The following is a 5606-nucleotide window of genomic DNA, read 5'->3' as shown; positions in this document are numbered from 1 at the left end:
CAAATGTCAACCTTATGGTGGCGCTAGAGGTAAAGTCAGGAGATCACCATTAACATTAAGGTTCATTCTCTGGCTTTCCAAGAATGTCAATCTGGACCGTCATGGACAAGCTCACAGATTGACATTGCTACAACACAAGTTCTTTATCTAAGATATTTCCTGCAAGTTTGTGCTAGTATTAAACTCCCCTTTACAATCAATAATCATAGATCAAATAAAGGACCAGAATTAAAGCATTTCTTTATGTCTTCAGGTGTCTTCGGTGCTGCGGTCCTTCCTGGATCTGATGCTGGTGAGGGAGCCCTCGCAGAGAGCCACGGCCCAGGAACTCCTCCAGCACCCCTTCCTCAAGCTGTCTGGTCCACCTTCCTGCATCGTCCCCCTCATGAGACACTATCGCCACCGCTGACCTGTTGGCCCAAAACCTGCCCTCCTCTACACTAAAAAACACACACATTCACACATTACCAGGGTGGCACTGCCCTCACCCAGCCAAAACACTCCACCAATTGGTGGTGCGCCACTAACTCTCACACCTGTAACCGTGAAGTAGATTAGCTAGAGGAATATAATACATTTTAAAAAACACACAACAGAGAAAAGTAGAAAAAAAACGTCTACCATTTTGAAACTATGAACTGGAGTAGAAGAGTGTACTGTGCCAGACGTCAAGTAGAAACGTGTGGGCTAGCTCGCCCTGCTGCAGTCTTTTTCTCTTCCTAGACTGTGAGTCCTCAGCTCCATGTAGAGTTGTAGTAGCCATCAGCAAGAGCTTCAGAGGGGTGTTGCGAACCGCTGACGAGGTGGAGGGACCATGGGGCCCGGCGCTCTGCTCCAAACTGGTGCAGCAGAGGGCAGAACAATCAGCTACGTGCAGAGAGCTGCCTTTGACTGGTAATGACTGTTGTCGTCAGCCCATCTGAAGGACAGGCTGCTGCTCTGCTGGCCAAACAGAGACGAGCTCTCTTGTGTCTCTCTTGTCACACACTAACAGTGAAAATGTATTTTAGAGAAACTTGTAAGTTTTTCTGTACAGTTTTGATAATTTGCAGTATTTTATCGTGTCGTAACCATTGTGATATGAGCAGTATTAAATAGAGTTTCTGCAGAGATCTTTCCTACTGTTTATAATCCATTTTTTGCTTAAAGATATAAGAGATATCCCAAATAAACCAACTTAAACCTAACTGTTACTAAAAATACTAAATATATTTATTATCTTACATTTGTAGACAGAACTTCCATTAAATGTTGGGAAAAGGGTAATACCAGAATTTTGTATGACGTTTTAAAGTATTTATTTATTTATTGGAATTGTTTGGTAGTGTGGCCTTTTTCTTTTTTTGGGGGGAGGGGGTTGATTTACATTTCTAAAAGTGCATCGGCAGACAGTGATATCAGTTATTATATCATCCAAGCAATACCCCAAACCTACTTATGAAACCATGAAGCCCTGTATTTATGTTACTGTAATTACACCATGCATTTAAATGTAGCACAGACTGAGTGGATTTGACAAAAAAAGACGATTTATTCTACGCAGACCTGTTTTCTTTTATATTAGAGGCGCCCATCCAAGACGCCCGCCGCCTACCGCTCAGATTTTAGGATGCTGATAAAAGGTCTCGTTTTCTACTCACATCCTCACTGTCATCATCACACTCCTTATCCCACCTCAGTCAGACACACACTCGCTATCACTGGAACTGTGCTGCCATTCTCATCTCTGGTCGGACCGGGAGAACAGTGTAATCCTCCTCCCCGCGTCAGTTTTTACCCATCATTCACTGTGATATGTAAATATGACTGTGCGTACACGAATGTGAGTGTTTGCGTGCGAGTGTGTGTCCTGTGTATGTCAAAGAGAAAAAGAGGTAGAGCGTGTTTATCTCTGTACAACATCTGAAAGTGTGTGTGTGCGAGTGCGTGCCAGGCTAATCCTTGACAATGTGTCAAGACTTGAATGAGTAACACTTATCAGTGGTGTTGGCTTGTACAGTGATATTGCATGTTTGTTATCAGTGAAGCTGGTTTCAATTAAAAAACACCCATAAAAACATTGAGATGTGTTGCATGGATTTTTCCTTCATCACCCTATACAGCCTACTCTTCTTATTCTTCTTTTCTTCCTCTTCTCTCTGTGTCTCATATCAAGCAGAGTTTTTTTTTCAAACAGCACACTGTCAAATTATTCAAGGGAGTTCCTTTCAGTCATCAACAGTTTATTTTCTCTTTGTTGTTTGGGTCTTCCATATTCTCTAAATTCAACAGTTCTCATTTCCAACAACTTCACCCTAACTTCACCTTGGAACAGAGAAGCAGAAAAACACATCAATGGATTGGTGTTGCCATAATATATGAGGTTATTTCTCTTTCCTTCCTCTAAGCCATTTCCCTCTGGAACACTATAATGGGATATTGATTTAGCTCGGACAGAGAATGGAGCTTCTTTCTCAGAGGAAGATACCTCCGCCGATGGCCCAGTAAATAAAAGCACAAGTACTGGGGCCAGTGGGACTGCAGGGCATCAATGAGGATCATACTCAAGATTGTAGAATCGCTGAGTTATCAGTCACAAGGTGAATAATGTAATGCATCCATACATTCTCAACTGCTCCAAATGCTCGGCATCACATTATAGGTAGACAAAATTGTGAATTTGTAGGCTACCTAAATAGGTGTTTATTGACCTTTCATTTCTCCCATGTTTTTTTTGTTTTGTTAGATTTTTATCTTTTTCACAGGTGTAATTAATATAATTAATTATCAGCTCCATTAGGGCCAAAGCTACCATAGAGGACAGTTGGTCATGCCCTTTGATTTTAACAGTGGTGGAAGAAGTTCTCAGATCCTTTACTTAAGTAATAGTACTAATACAACAATGTAACAGTGCAAGGGCTATTGCTGTTGGAAACTGTCCATGTTGCTGAGTTATTTCACCATTAAAAGTCCAAGGAACTTGTTTCCAAATGAGGAGGAAAAGGATTTCGGCCACAACAAAATCTGTGACCTAAAAGATTCTGTGACCAAAACCCAAACAACGATGTTTTCCTAACCATAACCAAGTACTTTTAGTACCTAAACCCAACCAAGTACTTTTGGTGCCTAAACCTCACCAAACTGCAGCCGCTTCACATCGTCAACAAAGCCTCTTCCCATTGGGGTCGCAGAATCTGATAGGTCACACATTTTGGTGTCACACCGGAAACGACACAAGCTCGACTGGCCGCGGCTCCATTACTGGAATTCTGTGAATCTGAGCAATAGGTGAGTTTTTCCAACTGAATTGTGAGTTGTCTGCAACACTGTATTTCTTTATTTATTGTAGCTTTCGGTGGACATAGGCCTAGGCCTATATGCTAATTAACTAGCAGTGTGTCGGCATCTCTACATAAGGCCTCCCTCGGCTTCTGCTACCTTTTGCTGTCATGGGTTAGCGGTTGGTTCATGTAAAAGGTGTATTGTAGCACAGTGCTTTGGTTAAATTAGGTTAGTGGTTGAATGTCTCTCCGGCTGAAACATACTGGCTGTAATGGCTACCCTGCGCGCATCATTGTTCATGTATTGTCATAGTAAACTCAGCCATGTGTTGTATGGCTACTTATTTAGGTCAGCTTTAATTAGGTGCGTTCGAGATGACTGCGGCTGACTTTCGCCGACTTGGTAGTCTGTCGTGACTGTAGGGGCGGGGTATGAAAACGGCACCGTCAAGTCGGACACATTCTACCTGCGGGAGCTTACTGTGAGCTGAGAGCAATGAATGATATACACCTAGACCAGGCAAGAGTGCGGTTCCAACATTGTGCAGTAGGAGAAAAGCGACTGAAGCCGCCTTGCTCCCGCGAGGTTTTAATGTCATGTGGCATGGTGACGTTTTGCAGCGCCGGCGAAAGTCGGACACAATTTCTAACCAAGGGGCTAAGCCAGAGATCGGAAAGTGAATCCATGTAGGCCCAAAAATGACGTCAAAACCCTGTGACACCCCGTCGCACTTGAGAGATGTAACCATATTGCAAAGATTATAAGCTCTCAGCAGTCTAAAAAAAACTACAGCGATCAGTGACGCTGCATTGGTGTTTGAAAGGTGAGCCTAGTAGTTGGGCTGATTAATCACTGACGATCCGAGTCAGACAAACACACTGAGTATGACTTTTTGTTGCAGCTACCAGCAGTTGTTGTATGCATCTACCAAAATTACGGCGTTTCTGTCGTTGTTCTACGTCATTAAACCCGGGTTATGCTGCGCGGTCATGCGCAGTAAACGCTTGTGCCAACAGGAAGTAGCCCTGTAGCAGTATTTTATTGGTCCAAACCTGGCTTCACTGCTCTCTATTCAAATCAGCGGGGTGTTTCTAACCAGCATGCCTTATTTTAAGTCCAACATGCATCACGTTAAGTCAGCGCTGCGCAGCCCCGCATGAAGTCAAACGCACCTAAAAATAATAATAATAATCTTTATTTGTCGAGCAGTTTTCAAAAACAAGTTACAAAGTGCTTTAACAAGTGTAAAGACAATAATACAAAAACAAAACAAGATAAAAGCATGAAAACATTGAAAAGACTAAAATACACGTTTAAGATAAATATAAAATTTGTAAAATACAATAAAATAAAAGGGATAAAATAAAGTCAAATAAAATTGGGAAAGGCTCTCCTATAAAAGTATGTTTTAAGAAGGGACTTAAAAGAGTTCACTGACTCAGCCGACCTGATTTCCTCGGGCAGGCTGTTCCAGAGCCTCGGGGCCCTGACAGAAAACGCTCTGTCTCCTTTAGTTTTCAGTCGAGACTCTGGAACAGACAGACCTCTGCCCGAGGATCTCAAGGTACGTGCTGGTGCGTATGGGACTAAAAGTTCAGAAATATAACAAGGCGAGAGGCCATGAAGAGCTTTAAAAGTGATCAATAGAATTTTAAAGTCAATTCTAAAACATACTGGGAGCCAGTGTAATGAAGCTAAAAAAACTTCCTATTTGACAGGTAGGATGAAAACCATTCTAGGGCAGTACCAGAGATCCCCACCCAGTGCCTCAGTCTGTCTAACATGATGTTGTGATCAATGGTGTCAAAAGCAGCGCTAAGGTCCAGGAGTACCAGGACTGAGCACATGCCTTCATCAGCAGACATTAAAAGGTCATTGGTGACTTTAAGCAGGGCAGTCTCAGTGCTGTGGTACTTCCTAAAACCAGATTGAAACTTTTCAAATAATTTGTTATTTTCCAGTACAGTGAGCAGCTGTTTGGACACAATTCTTTCTAGAATCTTTGCAATAAAAGGCAGCTTTGAAATTGGTCTAAAATTATGAGGGAGGGAGGGATCTAAACCAGGTTTCATTAAAAGTGGGTTCACGCAAGCCGTTTTAAAATAATCAGGGACACAACCAGTAGATAGGGAGCTGTTGAAAACAGAGATCAAATGGGGCCCAACAGAATCCATTACTGTCAGTAAAAACTTTGTAGGTATTATATCAAGTGAGCTGGAGGACACTCTCATTTGTGATACTGTTTTTAAAAGCTCAGACAAGTCGATGGGATAAAACTGGTTAAAACTGTCTTGTTGCTGGTGAGGGACCTCTGAGTAAGAGGCCACGGGGGTAATAGAGGCTCT

At 42.4% G+C, this 5606-nt stretch overlaps 1 long non-coding RNA gene across 1 annotated transcript in view; it reads left to right on the top strand.

Annotated features, from left to right (window-relative positions):
• Positions 1-3157: 3157 nt before the first annotated feature.
• Positions 3158-5606, top strand: part of LOC123977755 — a 29187-nt gene continuing 26738 nt past the window's right edge. The window contains exon 1 of the long non-coding RNA XR_006826749.1: positions 3158-3267. This is a non-coding gene — a long non-coding RNA (uncharacterized LOC123977755). The remainder of the gene's footprint in view (positions 3268-5606) is intronic.

The sequence above is a fragment of the Micropterus dolomieu genome, linkage group LG10 (genome assembly GCF_021292245.1).
Source record: "Micropterus dolomieu isolate WLL.071019.BEF.003 ecotype Adirondacks linkage group LG10, ASM2129224v1, whole genome shotgun sequence".
NCBI lineage: Eukaryota > Metazoa > Chordata > Actinopteri > Centrarchiformes > Centrarchidae > Micropterus > Micropterus dolomieu.
The sequence above is the reverse complement of the archived record's forward strand: the minus strand, read 5'-3'. Positions and strand labels throughout refer to the sequence as shown.